This window comes from Notamacropus eugenii, chromosome 1 (genome assembly GCF_028372415.1).
Source record: "Notamacropus eugenii isolate mMacEug1 chromosome 1, mMacEug1.pri_v2, whole genome shotgun sequence".
Lineage (NCBI taxonomy): Eukaryota > Metazoa > Chordata > Mammalia > Diprotodontia > Macropodidae > Notamacropus > Notamacropus eugenii.
The window spans coordinates 525,870,066-525,889,389 of record NC_092872.1 but is presented as its reverse complement, the minus strand read 5'-3'; the positions used below and the strand labels follow the sequence as shown (position 1 = coordinate 525,889,389).

General features: G+C 40.1%; 1 long non-coding RNA gene across 1 annotated transcript; it reads left to right on the top strand.

Annotated features, from left to right (window-relative positions):
• The first annotated feature begins 13,035 nt into the window (after positions 1-13,035).
• Positions 13,036-18,984, top strand: LOC140520152 (uncharacterized). Its single transcript, XR_011972414.1, has 2 exons — positions 13,036-13,151; positions 18,732-18,984. It is a non-coding gene; the product is annotated as an uncharacterized lncRNA (long non-coding RNA).
• The last annotated feature ends 340 nt before the right edge of the window (positions 18,985-19,324 follow it).

Sequence of the window (19,324 nt, the reverse complement as noted above, 5' to 3'; positions counted from 1 at the left end):
AGTCTTACCATGTGCCAGGCACTGTGTTAAGCATTTCACAACTGTTATATCATTTTGATCCTTATAACAATGTCAGGAGGTGGGTTATCTTTCCCCTTATAGATCAGAGAACCAAGGTAAACAGAGGCAAGGTAACTTGTTCCAGGTCACATAGCTAACAAATCTTTGAGACCAGAAACTTGACTCGTTTTTTCTGAGCTACGATCATCCTGATGCCAAATAGTAGATATAGTTTGCATTAGGTTCTAATTTACCACAATTATATGGTTTAATTTTGGAACATAATTTCATCCAAATCAAATCTGGATTTTTAATCACAAATGGTAACATTTAAAATCCCAAGGGCCATTAATTGGCAAGTCTTAAAAATTTAGAGCTCATTGTTATCAGTTAGCTCAATTTCAAAGACTCATGGTGAGACTCCCAGCTCCTTATAACTTTCTCTTGATTTCCTTTTAAATTATCCCAAGAGTCAAATCAATTATCTGTGTTTTCTCAACTTAAATCTACTCAAATACTTAAAGATAGTGACCTCTGTTTTCCCAAAGGCATCTACTATTCTCTGTAGTTTTTTTCTTTAAACAGGAAAGACTTTACATGAGGGTCTCAGCTTCGCATTCTCCTGCTTTTAGGGTTCACAAAGATTTCATATTCCTCGCTTAACAACTAAATATACTCTTCTAATGGATCTTTAAGGATATAATTTTAGTATAGTACCTTCAAATAATTCCATGTTGTAAATATATTACTATGTTTCCCTGTCATAAAGAGTAACCACATAACATTTTTTCATATCTTTTTTATCTCAAGATATGAGAAACCTCTCTCAGCCATATTTTTGCAAAACTCCAAACCTCATTTACTTTCAAATCTTACTTGCTCAAACTTTCTCTCTTCCTTTCTCCATATATCCCTCCAGTGAACTTTGATTAAAGTCCTTTAAAATTGGACCTTTTTTCTTCTCCTCCCATATCCTGATCCAATACTCTCCCACTTTTTCAGTTCCGCCAGTCTTCATTTCCCAATTATATCCCAGACTATATGTAGGACCTATCTTCACTCTACTAAATTTCTTCTTTAAAATTTGGCATGAAAATGTTTCTTGTTACACAACCCCAGTTAATTAAATACTGTTATCTTTGGGGTTCTTAAGAATTTACTAACACATAGTCTTATCCTGTGTCTGTTGGTCCTTTGCATCCAGTTTACGTAAACAATTAGTGTTTTTCTATCATTTTCATAATAAAAAAACAGTGATAATACTAAAACACTCTTCTGAATCAAATTTTATATATTTTGTAGTTGCTCCCTGATTTAAATAAGCTTTTTTCTTTTTATGGTCAGAGAAAGAGTTCTTGAGGAAGTTCTTCAGTATCAGACAAATTTAAACTGCAAACTGTAACCTTTTTTTCTTTCTGTAATCAGTGAATTTTCCTTCCCCCTGTCACTAAAACAATAAATCTGTCATTCTTCTAGGAAAGAGTGACAAAGGTCTAATTGTTATTTCTTTGTAATGTTCGTAGTTTTATTCTTGTTTTTCCTTAAAAGAAATTCTACAGAGTGTTACTCCAAAAACCCACTAAAACATTTCATCGTTTGTAGAAAAACATTCCAACTGTATTTTTGAAATTTTACAATAGAGAAATTACACTTAAGTCACAATTTTAGTCTCTAATTAGTTTATGATGCCATAAATTTCTACAGACTGGGAACAAAGATTCCCTCTTATCTGCGTCTTTTGTCTCTCTTCTAACTTGAGGAGAGAGAGGGAAGGAGGGAGGGAGGGAGATAGAGAGAGAGAGAGAGAGAGAGAGAGAGAGAGAGAGAGAGAGAGAGAGAGAGAGAGAGAGAGAGAGAGAGAGAAATTGAGATTCTTTCTAAAGAAAAATTTTTTTACTCTTTCTCAAAGGAGAAAGCCAAAGAGCTGACTAAACAATGCGGGGCGGGGGGTGGGGTGGGGGGGGGAAGACTTACAAAACACAGATAATGTGACAAGACAGGCAGAAGAATACTTAAAAATTGGTATGTAGAAGTCCCTTTTCAGGCAATATTTGGGACTTTTCCTTTATAGCTGAGGCCAATTTTGTCCAATTTTAGTTAATCCCTCCATCTCCCTCCAACTGAGAAGAATCTCTGTTTTCAGCCTTATTAAGGACTTCCCTAAAGAGGCATCACTATAACACATGCCTTTCAATCACTCCTTGCCTGAGTCAGGAGTCTCCCTTGACTCCATGGGGTAATTCCCTTAGAAGGATTTTCTGGGTTATTGTAACAGCAAGCAAAGTGGGATTTTTTGTTGTTTTCTTTTTGGAGTTCAGTTTCCCAGACTCAGACTAAATTGTGAGCATCTGAAGGTTCAATTTCCTTTGAACCCTGGTAGTTCACAGCTCTGCTGAGTCATGTAGGTTTCCTGCCTCCTGACTCTGAGCCAATCAGGAGTTGAGTCTTTGTTATATATACTGAGAGGTTGAGGTTTTGCTTTGGGGGCTTGCTTATGAGAAGGATCTTGTGATTCCCTGGTCAAGACTCTGAGTGGCCATATATTCAGAGACCTCTTCTCCCCCCTACTCCCCACCCCATCCCCAACTGCTCAGATGAAAAGGTTCTCTCAATCCAGGGATGTATGTAAAATGTATAATAATATTGCTTTCACTTAGGTAGTAGAGCCCTGTCTGTTGGTCTTTCTCTGTTTGTATTTTCTATGAAGTTCAGGGTGCTGACTTTTCCCCTGAACTAGCGAATGTAATTTTAAAAAGACTGTTGACCCCTTAAACAGCTCTCTTTCCTAGTAAAGCAGATCTAAGAACCTATGCTAGCTGGTCATCCTGGGTATGCTAAGGCGCTTGTTGTTATAGGTATCTATTGACAGTTATTACCAAACATTTGTTCCAATATGTAGTTACATTACATTAAAACAAACAAACAAGCAAAACTGCACCTTTCCCAACCATTACCTTTACTGAGAAAAGTTGGAACTGAGAGGATAGTCAGGTCTCAGGTGCAGTCCTCTACAGAGAAATCCCCTAGTGAAAATTCTTTTGGATTGCTCTGGTGGAGTCCCCCCTAAGAGGCTGTGCTGTGGGCCCACCTCTCTCCATTGGTCCGTATGGAGGTACCAGCGGTGACAATAGAAATTAAGGTAAACTGAGGCACAAAGTATGAGTATGGTCAATTTATTAGCAAAATACAAATTTGCCAATAAATAGAGTGTTAGCTAAGACCCCCAAGGTGGGATTTACTGATCATTTTTATTGACAAAAAGAGGAGCATTCATAGTAAAAGGTAACCTCATAGATGAGGAAAACAGTATGATTCACTGGAGATCAGGTATTCAGGGCTAGCAACAACCCCTTCTTCCATCTTGTTGTTGATTGCTTGCATCCACTTGCAAGGTTAGTTAGTTTTGTTTTTTTTTTAATTTTTATTTTTTAATGTTTAACAATCACTGCCATACAATTGAGATTTTATCCCCCCCACCTACCCCCCAATACCCCCCTCCCTCCCCACGACTGCATACAATTCTGTATAGATTCTACATATACTTTCCTATTGAATACATTTTCACTATAGTCATGCTATGTAGTCAGACTAAGATAAATGAAAGAAATCGTATAACAAATCAGAACATGATACACAAACACATACACAAACATGATCTGCTACATTATGTGAGTGACTTCCATATTTCTCTCTCTGAGTGTGGAAGGCATTTTGCCTTGAGATCCACCATTGGGATTTTTTTTTTTTTTGTAAGAAGTTCTTGTGTTATTACAAAAATCTAAGTCTACCAGAAAAAACTCTCACACACTGTGGTTGCTGCTGTGCATAAAGTTCTCCTGGTTCTGCTCCTTTCACTCAGCATCAGGTCATATAAGTCCTTCCAGGCCTCTCTGAAGTCTTCTTGTTCATCATTTCTTATGGCACAATAGTACTCCATTACATTCATATACCATAATTTATTCAGCCATTCCCCAATTGATGGACATCCCCTTGACTTCCAGTTTTTGGCAACTACATAGAGTGCTGCTATAAATATTTTTGTACATGTGGGACCCTTTCCCATTTTTATGATCTCTTGGGGATATAGTCCTAGTAGCGATATTGCTGGGTCAAAGGGTATGCACATTTTTGTAGCCCTTTGGGCATAGTTCCAAATTGCTCTCCAGAATGGTTGGATGCGCTCGCAGCTCCACCAACAATGAATTAGTGTTCCAACTCTCCCACATCCTCTCCAGCATTTATCATTTTCTTGTTCTGTCATGTTTGCCAATCTTATAGGTGTGATGTGGTACCTTAGAGTTGTTTTGATTTGCATCTCTCTAATCAATAGTGATTTAGAGCATTTTTTCATATGATTATAGATATCTTTAATTTCTTCCTCTGAAAATTGCCTATTCATATCCTTTGACCATTTATCAATTGGGGAATGACTTGTATGGTTATACATTTGAGTCAGGTCTCTATATATTCTAGAAACGAGGCCTTTATCCCCGAGCTTAGCTGTAAAAATTCTTTCCCAATTTACTACATCCCTCCGGATTTTGGTTGCATTGGGTTTGGTTGTGCAAAAACTTCTCAATTTAATGTAATCAAAGTTATCCACTTTGCATTTCATAATGCTTTCTATCTCTCCTTTAGTAAAGAATTCTTCCCTTCTCCATAGATCTGATAAATACACTATTCCTTGCTTCTCCAGTTTATTCATGGTATCAATCTTTATACCTAAATCATGTACCCATTTGGACTTTATTCTTGTGTGCAGTGTCAGGTATGGGTCTATGTCTAATTTCCGCCACACTGTTATCCAGTTTTCCCAGCAATTTTTGTCAAACAATGAGTTCTTATCCCAGAAGCTGGGGTCCTTGGGTTTATCAAACAGAAGGTTGCTATATTCGCAAGGTTAGTTAGTAATACATGGTTAACAAGCCTGACTTCCTTGAAGGACAAAAATAATAGATTTTCTTAATATAAAAATAGATCATTGATTTTATAGAAAAAACTGAAGTTTTCAACTTAACTTAGAGACAATGAATAATGTACAGGAAAGCTGAACTTCTAAGCTTAACACAGAGACAATAAAATGTGACTAAGGCAGTTACAAAAATGTCGGTGGTAATACCGAGTGAAATCAGTTAGGAAGTAGAATCAATTTGATTTTTTGCCCAGCATAATACAGGGGTGATGGAGCTTCACTTAGACAGATATCCAGGGAAGCTAAGAAGCACGGTGTATAGAGTGGCGGGCTAGAGTCAGGAAAACCTGGATTTAAATCCACCCTCAGACACTTAATAGCTATATGACTCTGGGCAAGTCACTTAATGGCTGTCTGCCTTAGTTTCCTCATCTGTAAAATGAGGATAATAGTAATAATAAACCTTACCTCCCAGGGTTGCTGTGAGGATTAAATGAGATAATAATTGTAAAGCAGGTTGTTTACAAAAACAGTTCCCAAAATCTGAAATAGATATAGAAAGAAATTTATTAGGTCATTTGGTAGAGGAGAAAGAGCCAGAAAAGAGATGTGACTTCCTCTCATCCAGGCCCTTAAAGTTTTACATTATACAGGATTTAGACAAGGGTGCTGCACAAGAACCACATATACCAATTGCCAAGAAGGCAACTCGAAAGCAAAGTAGATTGAAATAGGTGTAACTGTATATATTCAATAAAATTTGGGTGAACCCAAAACACAAGCTTGGGTAGACCTATGGCAAGTCCTGGGTTGGTAACCCAAAACTAGAAAGCTTTGGATAGATCAGGACTTGGGGGAAAGCATCGTCATCGTGTCTAGCATTTTCAGAGAGTTACTGGGTTCTGGAGATATTCTGGGTGCAGACAACCTTTAATCACATAGGATTGGATTTATATAGTATAATATTTTTTTCCAAACAATATAATAAATCATTTTTCCTCTAAGTGTTTATTAGACTAGTGTCTGGCACATAGTAAGCACTATGTAAATGTTACCTATTATTATTAGCTATTACTAGGTGTGAGCTATATCTCTACCACAAACAGAAAAGCATCTTGACTTGCCTGAAGGACAATTTCATCCTTCAAAAGTTTGGAGAACAGACAAGGGGCGCTTCTGTTCTGGAACTGATTTGCTGATAAGGAAGAAATGTACGCTGTAGTATAAATGATAGAAACTTTGGGAGAAGTGACCACTCTCTCCCCTAGAAGATGCCATAGAGGAGAGGACAGCCAAGCATAGTCTGACATATGCCCTCGATTTTTAGGAATCAGATTTCAAAGCATTTAGAGAAATAACAGGAAGAATCTGATGGACTAAAATTCTTCAAGTAAAGTCAGTTAAGGGATGGAAAGCTCTTAAAAATGAAATCTTTTAAGTTATACAGACAATGGGGTATGGAACTCTATCTTGCCCTACAGGAAAATAGAAGGGAAGGGGATAAGAGATGGGGGATAGATAGATAGATGGAGAGAAGGGAGGGCAGATTGGGGGAAGGGGTGATCAGAATACATGCCGTTTGGGGGGTGGAGGAGGGGAGAGATGGGGAGAAAATTTGGAACTCAAAATCTTGTGGAAGTGAATGTTGAAAACCAAAGATAAGTAAATTAATAAAAATAGGAATAAAGAACATAAAAAAAGAAATTTTAAAGATACAAAGGAGAATGATTCCAGGGAAGAGGAAAAGGGGGACAGAGGATCATGGATTTAGAGCTGGCAGGAAACTGGGTCATAGAGTTCAAAGAAATGTCTTTACTTATCTGAAGAACCTGATGTGGCTCCACAGATAATGCACCAATCAACTTAGATATTGAAAAGAAATTTACAGATGATGGCTGCATGAGTAGGTTAAAGAAGATTCATACCTGGTACTCTAATGAATACTAGTGTTGGGAATAATCAGACTTGGAACGAGTTTGTATTGAATGTATAAACAAGTTTGTACAAAACGTATTTACTAAAATGTACTTATAACTTCAGTAATACAGCAAGGTGGCACGATGGATAGAGTGCCAAGCCTGAAGTCAGGAAGGCTCATCTTCCTGAGTCCAAATCTGGCTTCAGATACTAGCTATGTGACCCTGGACAAGTCATGTAACTCTGCCTCAGTTTCCTCATCTGTCAAATGAATTGGAGAAGGAAATGGCAAATCACTCCAGTATCCTTGCCAAGAAAATCCTCAATAATGGGGTTATGAGGAGTTGGACATGACTGAAAAAACAGCTGAACAACGATGCTTATTTAAAAAATATTGACACCTTTTGCTTTGACTCAACAAATATGTCCCCCCCAAAACCACCTACCAGTACAAAACAAATCCCATCATGACGAATTTCCCTGAAAAGAGTTATACAAACCTGCCTGTTGTCATGATTTTGACTGATATAATTTTCTGTTTTTGTGATTTATCAGAAGGGAAGGATATGAACTTTAATTTTGACTAAAGTATGCTACCAGCAGTTTCCAATGAATTTCATTGCCTTTTATTGATGTCTTTGTTTCAGAAATGCTTTTTAAAATTGATTTTAATTGGCATATTTTGTTTCTTAAATCACCTGGATTTTCTCCTTTATTGGTTCTCTCCCTTCCCACAGATCCATAGCTTTTGATAGATATTTTTTGACAAATAACTTTTTGAAGAAAAAAAAGGAAAAAATCAGCAAAATCAATGAATACATTAAAAATATGTCATACCCATTGTTCCACATCTGTGAAATGAGAGGGTTGAACTAAGACATCCTCTGAGGTTCCTGCCACCTTTACATCTATGCGCCATGTTATCTCATTCAATCTCCACAACAAACCTGAGCAGTAGGTTTAAGAACCTGAGGCAGACAAAAGTTAAAGGGAGTGCCCAAGGTCTTAGAACTGATAAGCATTTGAGACTGAATTTGAACTAATGTCTTCCTGACTCCAACGCCAGCTAGCATTCTATCCAGTAGACCACCTAGCTGCCTCTAGCTGGACTTTAATAGGGTTAAACATAAAATCTTAAGCATTAATTCAAGAAATTACTTTTAGAAGCACAAGATTGGAGAGGCATCATAGGCAGCGATTTGACTAAAAAAATTGAGGTTTTGTGGAGTGAGAGTTCAATGGGGTCAAAGGTATTAATGTGAAAGCCAGGCAAGTAGATGTCATGCTTGGCTGCATTAGGAAAGGCATGGCATGCAGGGATTTGGAAGTGATAATGCCATTTTACTCCCTCCTTGGCAGACCACACGTGAGCTAGAGCTAACCTTCATGTGGTGCTTTAATTTTTGTAAAGAGCTTTTCAATTATCTCATTTTGTCCTCACAACAACCCTGGGAGGTAGGTGCTATAATTATTCCCCTTTTACAGATAAGGAAACTGAGGCAAACAGTGGTTAAGTGGCTTGCCCAAGGTAGACAGCATCCTGGGGTACACGTTAGTGCAGGCCTTCTGGCATTAATGCCTTAACTGAGTAGGATAAGGAGCTGGAAGAGACCTTGGCGATTATCTAGTTCAATTCCCTCATGTTATAGATGAGGCCCAGAGAGGAAAAACAATTTGTGTAAGGTTGAAAGATATTAAGTGAAAGATCTCCTATTTGAACCCAGTCTTTGGACTCCAGAACAAGTACTTATCCCTCCACCACTTTCTGTGGCAGGCTGATGGGTCTGACCTCTTGGAACAAGTGAGACTTCAGTGCAGCCGAGTACATAGTTTCCCATTCAGCTCCCTCGGTCAAAGCCTGGCCCTGCTTTGCCAGATACTGGGTGATTTTAATGGGTTTAATGGAAGGGCCCAAGCCTGACTCCATTCATGCCCATTCCCCTTCTGTGACCTCAGGACTAGGTGACCTGTTGGTTGAACATTCTCCTGAGGCCTTGAAGAGCCTTTTTTGTCCTCATTCTGAAAAGCCACCAAATTCCCCAGGGATTGGTATCCTGTCTATTCAGGAACCAGAATGATCTCTCTCTGGTGAGCAACCAGCGGAGAATTAGATTGAGTTCGGGAGGAGAATGTCTGAAAGGCCCCTCTTCTCAGTGGTTCTCTCTGTCCTCCCTTTTCTTTCCATTTTCCTCCCTCTACTTCACGTTCCATTAGCCAGCTGGTGTCTCTCCATCATTGGCCTCTGAGATATACTTAGGGATAAGCGGCATCTGCAGAGAGCAGCACTCCGTTTCTTAGGCTTTTCCTTTTCATTTAATTCACCTAAAAGGCAGTGAGCTCAAGGCTGTAGTGCACAAAGGCCAAAAGAAAATGGGAATCACCCACATGCATACATTTATGGGGAGCATCATCCCTCCTCCTCCCCTTTCTCCTCCTCTTCCCCCTTTTCCTCTTTTTCCTCCCCTTCCTCCACTTTTCTTCTCTTCCTCTTCCCTTTCCTCTTCCTCTTTTCCCCCTCCTTTTCTTCCTCCTCTTTCTCTAGTTCCCCTCCTTTCCTCTTCCTTCTCCTTCCATTTCTCCTCTTTTCGTTCCTCCTCTTCCTATCTCCTTTCTCCTCCTCCTCCCTTTTTCCTCTCCTCTTCTTCCTCTTTCTTTTCTTCTTTTTCCTCTTCCCTCTTCTCTCCTTTCTCCTCCTCTTCCCCTTTTTCTCTGCTTCTTTCTTTTTCTTCTTTCCTTCCTTTCTCCTCCTCCCCTTCTCCTCATTTTCTTCTTTTATCTTCCTTTTCTCCTTTCTCTTCTTTCCCCTCTTTTTCCTCCTCCTCCTCTCTTGTGAGCACCCCTCCCCACAACTCCAATGCCATATTAGACCAACTTGGTCAGATAAATCCAGCTCTTCAAAGTTAATACAAAAAAACCCCCAACTCTTCCCTCAGCAAATTGATCTTTCAAAAAGCAGAGAAGACAATGACATTGAACTTCCTCTTCTCCCTTGTCCTCCCTTTGGATCTTTTCCCCTTACCGCTATTTCTTTCTTAAAGACCATGCCTTAAACCCAATTCACTCAGGCTGTCATTGATTGGCCAACTATATGTCCCTACCCAAGCACCACTTAATGGTTTCTTTTGGGCCCAGATGGCTCAGAGTGAATGTAAATAGTCTTTTAGCCAGAAATCCTGAGGGTTCATATATATATATATATATATGTATATATACATATATGTATATATATATATTTTCATTAAAGGGGCATCCCTTGGCTCACTTCATTAAATGGGCATTGCCCAAGTCAAAGTGAGACCTAGGAAAGACCTTGGTTTAAAAAGGCCAAGGTTCCCACTGCATCCTGGGTGATCTCCAGTTGTTCTGATCTATATCTGGCTGCTGGACCCAGATGACTCAGGAGGAAGAAGTGAGGCTGGTGACTTTGCACAGCCCTCCCTCACCAAGCCATGGCATCATGTTCCTGATGTAATTAATGGTCCTTTTCCAGAGTGAAGGACAAACCACAACCATATTCCCACACTGTCATGTTAGGACAACTCCCTCAGATGAGTCAATGAACAGAGCATTCTCTGTTCTGCTTTGGGTGGGGAAGAGGTAAGGACAAGAGCATGTATCCTGTCCTATTCCCATTTGCTTCAGCTGAAAAGGTCAATATATTTAATGACATTTGTCCCTTTTAAAAATACTTCATGACCTGCATGTGATCCCTGGCAGTGTTTGGATGCCATTCATTTCCTGAGTTAGGCAAAGTCCTGTGATAAACAGCATCCTTCCTTGGCTGGGATGTAACATGTTGGATGGCCTTTTCTACATTATTAGGACTTCCAAGACAATGCAAAGCTCTGTTATAATGTCATTGATCATCAAATATTTGCTCAGTTGCTCTTCATGGAAGTCTCAGGCTCTCTGCTTGTTCCATTAAGTCAAAACCTTCCCAAATATGGCCCCACTCTACCCCCCCTCTATCACTCTATCTACCTCATTTCCCACTGTTCAGCTTCCTGATTTATCAGAGTATTGACTCTCCAAGGACTTGGGAGGGGATGTCTTAGCAGGTCAAAAGAGGACACAGAAGCCGTCAGTGGATAATTCATCTTGAATTGTGGCAGTCCCATTCACCTTTTCACTCTGTGGCTTTCTAAATCAGGCTCTACATCCCCATGCTTTTTCACTCTGCCCAACCTACTTTTTTTAGGCACCTCTACATACAGACAAAGTCCAGCAATGAGGAAGCTAGATGGTACAGTGCGTAGAACACTAGGTCTGGAGTTAGGAAGAGCTGAGTTCAAATCCTGCTTCTGATGCTTGTCAGGTGGCCTTGGAGAATCACTTGCCCACTTTTTGCCTCAGTTTCACCAGCTGTCAAATGGATATAATAATAATAGCACTCACCTCCCAGGGTTGTTGTGAGGATTAGCACAGTGCCTGGTTTGGAGAGTAGGTGCCATATAAATGCTAGCTCAATAATAACTCATGACTAGCTGTGTGACCCTGGGCAAGTCACTTAACCTTTATCTGCCTCAGTCTCCTCGTTTATAAAATGAAGACAATAATATCACCTGCCTCCTAGGGTTGTGGTGAGGATCAAACATGATAATATCTGTAAAGTGCTTTGCAAACCTTAAGTAGCCATATGTAAAGGCTAACGGTCTCAATGATGATGACGCCCTTTTCTGCCTCTCACAAATCCTTGCAAGCTGATTGCTTATTTATGTCTAAGGTTATGATTCTGCTCTTTGCTCAGACACTGTGCACATCCATTTCTAACCAAAGTATTGAATGCTGTGATCAAAGGGATCAAGCAGCTTTTTGAAATGATCTTCTATAACAAGTCCTATCTTTTTAGTCCCATAAAATCACAGGGAAGTTGATAGAACACAAGATTTTTATGTCTGTTTGTTTTGAAGTATTTGATGAGGGAGAGAAAAACGTAGACAAAGATTTTCCTCAAACAAGGTGACACCCGTGGGTAAGAGTTCTACACAGTTCCATGGTCAATGTGGCTGTTCAACGATCCACTGAGGGCCAACATCACAGGCCTGCTTGAGTCAGGTGGGTACATAGAGGTCCTGGTCATGCTGATGGGGAAAGAGCACCAGCACCCTACTCAAAAAGCCTGAGGCTTTGAGGAGGGAGGGAACAAGCATTTAGTAAGCACCTACTGTGTGACAGGTGTTCTGCTGTTAAAGTGCTAAGCACTTTAAAATATCATTTGGTTTTCACAACAACCCTGGGAGGTAGGTGCTATTATGATGCCCTTTTTACAGTTGAGGAAACTGAGGTAGACCGAGGTTAAGTGACTTTCTCAGGTCAGTTAGTAAATGTCTAAGGCTGGATTTGAACTCAAGGCTTCTTGAGTCTTGGGCTCAGCACTCTATCAACTGCAGTCAAAAACGAGTGGCTTGCCAATCTTTGCATTTTGTCTCTTAATATAGTCTGGTTCCATCCCCCTACCTTTCTACCAGATTCTCCCTCCTTCTCCCCCCCAGGCTAAATCTGAATCAACTGATGATTTTCCTGTTCATTTCAGTCTCAGGTAGCTCTACTCTGTTGAATTCTTGGAATCCACCTGGCTTGGCTTTTTCCTTTATGCTCACTTCCTGCTAGGGATCTCAGCTCCTCTACTCCTAAGCACAGAGGATAGGGTCATAGACCAAGAGTTAGAAGAGGCCTCAGAAGCCACCTAGTCTAACCTTCTTATTTTACAACTGAGGAAACAGAGACCCTTGAAGATGAAGAGATTTGTCCAAGGTTACACAGGAGGCAAGTGTCAGGATTGAAATTTGAACTCAGTTCCTCAGATTCCAGAGCCAATACTCTTGTCCCTGCCCAGATGTTTGTTATACCACTCACCTGCCTTGGTTCGGGGATATGTTAATGTTGACTACTCTAAAAGCAGTCTGCCTGACAGTGGCAGGGCCACTTGCCACACTTCAAACAAGGTGGCACAGTGGGGAGAGTGCTGGGGCTGGAGTCAGGAAGACTTGAGTTAAATTCCAGCCTTAGATACTTATTAGCTTTTGGACTCTGGAAAAGTCACTTAACCTCTGCTTATCTCATTTTTCTCAACAGTAAAATGGGGCTTATAATAGCACCTACCTCCCAGGGTTGTTGTGAGAATCAAATGAGAATGATATTTTTCCTGGATCATAGAAGGTACTTAATAAATGTTTGTTTACTTCTCCTTCCCTTTCCCCAAACAGGAAGTCACCGAAGACCATGGAACCGAACTGGTTGTTGTTTGGGGTCTCTAAGGACCTAACTAATAATACTTGAAGATACATTGTCATCTCTGAGAGGCAACAATCTTCTGGCTCAGGTAGAACTTGAAATTGGTGGTTCTGACTTTAATAGCATCTCCTATTAGTCTCACTCTTTTGCTAGGTAGATGGAAGGTCTCCCAGCCTAGTTCAATCTGCTGGTGAATACCCACCTCGAGTGTATCCATATGGAGGCCAAGGTAGACTCTGGGTTGTCCCATCTGTCAGGGAGGCTGCTTACTGGTCTATTCCCTTCTTCTGTGGAAATAATCTTCTAGTGATGACAGAAATATTTCTTCAGGAGTTCACGGATACTTACACTCCTGAGAGCCCAAACTGTTGAGAAACTTGAATGATTGTTTGATTCCTGTGGGGGCTTGGGACTTTTACAGAATATGTCATCTTTTTTCAAACCTTGGCAAGGAATACTCCTGTTCAGGTGAATCAAGTTTTGGAGCCCATGGACACATCTATCCGCAGTGAGTTAGTATGGGTGGATGTGGGTATTTACCTGTCCACACTTATCTGATATACTCTGCCCTAATTAGACCACATCTGGAATTTTGTGTTCAGTTTGGGGCATCACATTTTAGGAAGGAAATTGATAATTCTTTTCAATAAACATTTCTTAAGCATTTAGGATAGGCCAGGCACTATCAGGGAATACTTAAAGAGGCAAAAGACAATCCCTGCCCTTGAAAGGTTTACAATCTAATGATAAGCTGGAGAACATACAGAGAACTACTAGAATGAAAGGCTCAGTTGAAGGAACTGAGATGTTGAGCATCAAAACAAAAAAGTTCAGGGGGTCATGGAGGCTGCTTTCAGGGCAGTTATGAAAAAGGATTAGAATTATTCTGTTTGATCCTGGAGGTTAGATCTAGAAGCAATATGTGGAAGCTGTTGAGAAGAAAATTCAAACTGAAATGAAGGAAAACCCAGAGAAACAGTTTCTGGGCAATTAATAATCAATTTATTAATTAGGCTAGCCTACAGCCAATAAATTGATGGCTAGTGCTTTCTCTTGGTAGCCAAAGACACTAAGGGAGACCCTGAAATGCCATAAATCCCTTCTGAAGGGGGATTCCCCTGAAAAGTGAAAATCAACCTTGACTGGGGGATCTAATAATAAGGAGGTAGCCTAAAAGTCTTCAGATCAATTTGATCACTGTCCATCCTTTGGATTCTTTCAAAAGGCCACACTTAAGGCCTTAAGGCCACAGGTTCCCTATCCCTGCCCTAAACTCTAATGGAGAAGATCAAGAAGCCCCTGAGTAACGACTCCCCAGACCGGGTTCTATTTATACTCTAAGCTGAAAATAGGTTTCTAGTTGGGTGGGGTCCCATTCCAAATTAACAAGCATGTTTCTTGAGGGCTAGGAACAATCTCATCCACCAGCCATGCCCTTCAGAGACTTAACAGGAGTTGGGCCTTTACAGGAAATAGAAGGAAAAAGAGTGGATCACAAATTAATGATTAGTTATTAATATAATAGTATGATATTAATTTCACTCAAAATTTCAAATAAAGAAAAGTTTTCTAAAAATTAAAGCTATTCAAAGTCAGAATTGATTGCCTTAGAGGTAATGAGTTCCTCTCCAGAGGTCTTCAAGAAAAGGTTGGATAATCACTTGGCAGATGTGTTGTAGAGACATTTTTTTTTAAGGTATGGGTTGTTCTAAGTAGCCTCTGAGATTTTTTCTATGATTCTGTATTTGACTTATGTCCTCGTTTTGGTCATGGTCAGATGTGTGGGCCCTCCCCCTCATTGCTCTCCTGGTCTACCTACTAAGAGTGAGTGAATGGGTAAGAAAGCAATTACTCAGTTCGTACTATGTGGCAAGCTAATAGCTGGGGATACAGATAGAAAAGTCTGGCAGTCCCTGCTCTCAATAAGCTCTCACATATGCACAAATACATGTATGCATATGAGTTTCATATATGTAGATATATATGAAAGTTTCATATACATATACATACACACATATATACATATAGGTAGATAGATTGCCGTTCAGTTGTTTTGGTCATGTCTGACCCTTCATGACTGCTGGACAAATATGGGACTAAATTTCTTTTTAAAAATTCTGAACTTAACAATCTAAAATCATCATTTTTCTATACACATTAGAACAGAAAAAGAGGACTGCGTGTGAAACAGCAAATTTCCATCATGTTCAGCTTGCATTTCTTTCTAAGTATATAAGAAATGTGACACATAATGTTAAAGGCTGTCCTGTTTGTGATTCTTTCTGGTCTTTTTTCTGTTCTCTTCTGTCCACTTGAAAATGCTTTATTTGCCTTCTTTTATCTTCTCTCTCCCCCCCCCCCCGCCCCCACCACCAACCCTAGCTCTAGCTCTCTTCTCTCTATCATTCCCGTCCACCTAAATTTAAAAAAGAAAGACAATATTTTTGTAACAAATATGCGTAGTTAAACAAAACAAATTCTAATACTGGCCGTGTCTAAAAACTAAATGTCTTGTTCTGCCTCTTCAGTCTCTCCCCTTGACTGCTTTTCACCTTCTGGTCAATACGCCACATTTTTCTGACTCTTGCATCAAATTCCAGGCTCTCAGGTAGTGTAGGTACAAGCAGTGGGGGCCTCCAGGGCTTTCCTGAGCTTGCTGGCTTTGACTCTGCCCCTTCAATAACCCAGTAATAATGCTCCCTGGGCAGCCATATCCATACAGGTCAGGAAACCTGCACACTGCACTGCCACCCATCTAAGAGGGGGAAAACATTTCAAGATGCTCAGCCCACATATGGCCTGTTCTCTTCCCTTCTTAGTCAGTCAGCTAGTCGGTAGACAGTAAGTGCCTACTACAGTGTGCCAGGCATGGTGCCAATCACTGGAGATACAAAGAAAGGTCAAAGGCAGCCCTGACTTTCTCAAAGAGCTAATGAGGAAGAAAAACATGCAAAAAACTGAGTACAAGCAAGCTATAGATGGAAGAAATTACAAGATAATTAACCTCAAGGGGGCACACAATTTGGTCTAGGTATAAAGGGGGCAATGATTGGAAGGCGGTCTGCATGAATGGTTCTGTCCAACGTGCAGACCATTGTAAGGTCTGACTGCATTAGCAATATGAAGGGAGCTCATAGGCTTTTTCAGGTATTGGAGGTTGAATCAGGGAATGTGCCAGTAGAGATTTCTTATTTGCTAATGCTTGTTGTTGCTGTGTTTGTCCTTTGTTCCTGAAGAGGACCATGCCATCAAGAAGATGATATGACTTGCACTTGACTTTGATTTGAGTGAGGGAGGGCTGTGCAAGGGCACCAGCCTCACTTCTCCTCCTGAGCCATCTGGGTCCACTGGGCTGATATTCATCAGGACAACTGGAGATGGCCCAGGATGCAATGTGGGATGGTGGTCATTTTAGGCTAAGGTCTTACCACATTCTCACTTTGAGTGAGATACACGCATTTCATGAATAGGCCACTTTAAGTAGTTACTCATGGGATGACCCCTTTTAATAAAGAAAAAAATAACAAAAAAATCAAATTGGGAGGGAAAGACCCTCAGGATTCCTGGGTAAAAGAGAAACAGTTACCAAAGACTACATATAAAAATACATAAGCCTTTTGTTGCCTATATAGTCGCTGTTGGGGTTCCAATGCTCCCAAAATCTGGCATAGGGTTGCCAAATAGAAAATGCCATTGACAAAGGATGGGGTGCTGTTGAGGAAGAGTCACTAGTGGAACTCTTTTCTCAATCATAAGAGAGTAACCTGAAAGGAAGCAAACATGGTTCTATAGGTGAAAATCAACACTTAATTAACAGCAGAAGGGGAGCTAAGCATTGTATAAGTGTGAGAAGCCATTCAGACCAACAGCAGTAACATAATTTGAATAGATTACTGACAAAGTCCCTGTGGACTGATGCTCTGGTAGCCTTTCAGAGATTCCTGATTTTGAAGTTTGAGACCTGCTGGATCAGGAGGTAGCTGTTCATCTCAATGATGCCCTTATTGACTCCCTAGATCCTGCTCATACTGTCATATTGGTCCAAACCATCCTCCAGCAACCACATGAACATAATACATGTCAAATTGGAGGTATTCCAATTTGAGGAAGAGGAAATGGAAAGCCCTAATAATATGTCACTGGGGAGTCTGTGTGGATTCATTCAAAGTGAGTGATGTACCATAGTGAGGGTGACAGACATTTTCTTTTGGCTGAATTTTTTTTTCACTTTGCTATATACATATATTTGTAGAACACATATTTAAACATTCATTTTTGCACTTTGAGAAATAAAGGATCAGGGAGACCTGAGGTCATAATGATCTGGTACACAGACATCACTGACAGTGGGTGGGAGAAGGGCACCATGCTACAACGCTGGTTTTGGGTGGACATTTGTATAGTGAATACACTTAGGAGATGATCATGAGAATCGTGTGAGAGCATGAGGTCACTAAAGGAGACCCCCCCATTGACTAATTATTAGTAACTTCCAAAAGAAAAGAGGACCAAGGACAGAACCTTTGAAAATGCCATGTTAATAATTTGCAGGAAAAGGAGGAACAAGCAAAAAAAATTCAAAGGAGCAGTCAGATGATGTAGGAAGAGAACCATGGAAGTGAGGGAATTAAAGGAATTAATGAATTCTCTTTCAGAGAGAATTAAGAGAGATGGATTCAGAAAGACTGTTAGACTCAGTGTAGAGGCCAATAAAGATGAAAGAGGATGATCTAGTTATGGAAAGAGTATTAGTGTTGGAGTCAGAAGACATAAGTTATATTCTCGGTTCCAATACTTACTAGCTGTGTGACCATGCATGAGTCATAACTTTTTTGAATATCAATTTTCATATTCATAAAATGGGATTATTAATGCTTAAATGCTTAAACCATTTTTTCAAGGTTTGCTGAGTTTTGATGAACTGTTTTTTCCCCTTTTTTATTCTTTGTTATAAGGGATGGTACTCTTGGAAGGAAAGGAGGGAAAGATAGTTTGGTAGCTGTAAGTGATATAAACATATAAGATAGTGACATTTATTTTAAAAAAAAACAAAGTATTTTAAAAGTTATTATTATAAGGACAAACTAAAGACCATTGGATTTATGGAAAACAAAGTAAACAGTGGCCTTGGAAAGATTATTTCGATAGAGTGGTGGAAATCAAAATCAGATTTCAGGGAGCTAGTTGGTGAAAAGTAAATAGAGATAGGTAGTGTAAGCTACTCCTTCCAGAAAGTTAGCAGTAATACTTTCCCCCAGGATGGTTCAGACAGTTCCTTCATAAAAGAGTCTGGTGAGACCAAGTTATGTTATTGTTGAGAAATGCTTTGCTTTCTAAAGATTTGAAAGAGGTAATATTACATCTGCCTTTTACTTATTTAGAAGGAAGGGAATCTCCTTGTCCTGAATTCCTAGATAAAAATAAGGGAGATTTCTTATCCAGCCCCTCCATGAAAGAAATGGGCAGCCTCTCAACAGAGGCCTCTAGAGAAGCACAGATTTGGTATCCTCTTTCCCTCTAGAGAGTTCCCTAGGGAGGTAGATGTTCTAACCGGTGGGCAAAGGAATAGGGAGGATGTGGTAGTACAGGGCAAGTCCCAGTATTGACACTGGCATTTGGGACAGGCTGCATGCAAGAAGGTAATGATAACTTTGCTGCTTTACTGCAGAGGCACCTGACCGATGACGATGACAAGTAACTGTTGGAAGTAAAATCTTCGGTTCTCTGGCTGTGGTGTTCCTTGTACTACTCCTGTTTATTGCCACCTCCTCTCATTGACACAACTACTGTGAACTGCACTCCAGAATCTTCCAGCGTGTACATGGAGCAGAAAGTTAAAATCAGGTTTACATTGCTTTTTTCCTCCTTTTCCTCCTCTTCCTCCCAGATGTAATCAACCAATCAATAAACATGTCTTAAGCACATTCTGTGTGTCAGGCACTGTTCTGAAGTGTTGGGGATCCTTTAAGGTATGCTGTGGGAACAAAGGAGTTTTTAAAAGGATATCTAAAAAAGTACCACAATGCAGTTTGGTAAACTAGGGGTGGATTTGCGTAAGAGGCACCAGTCAAAATTTTTCACACAAAAATCAACAAATCAGTCACTAAGTCTATATTAAGTGCCTTCTGTGGGAATAGTCCTCGAACCCACCTTAGTTCTGTCTTTGCTCCTGGTCAGTCTATAGTCATCAGGGTAAATCTCTTGCCTGAAAGTTGCTGTTGACCATGAAAATAAGACCCTTTTGCCAACTTGCACCCATCA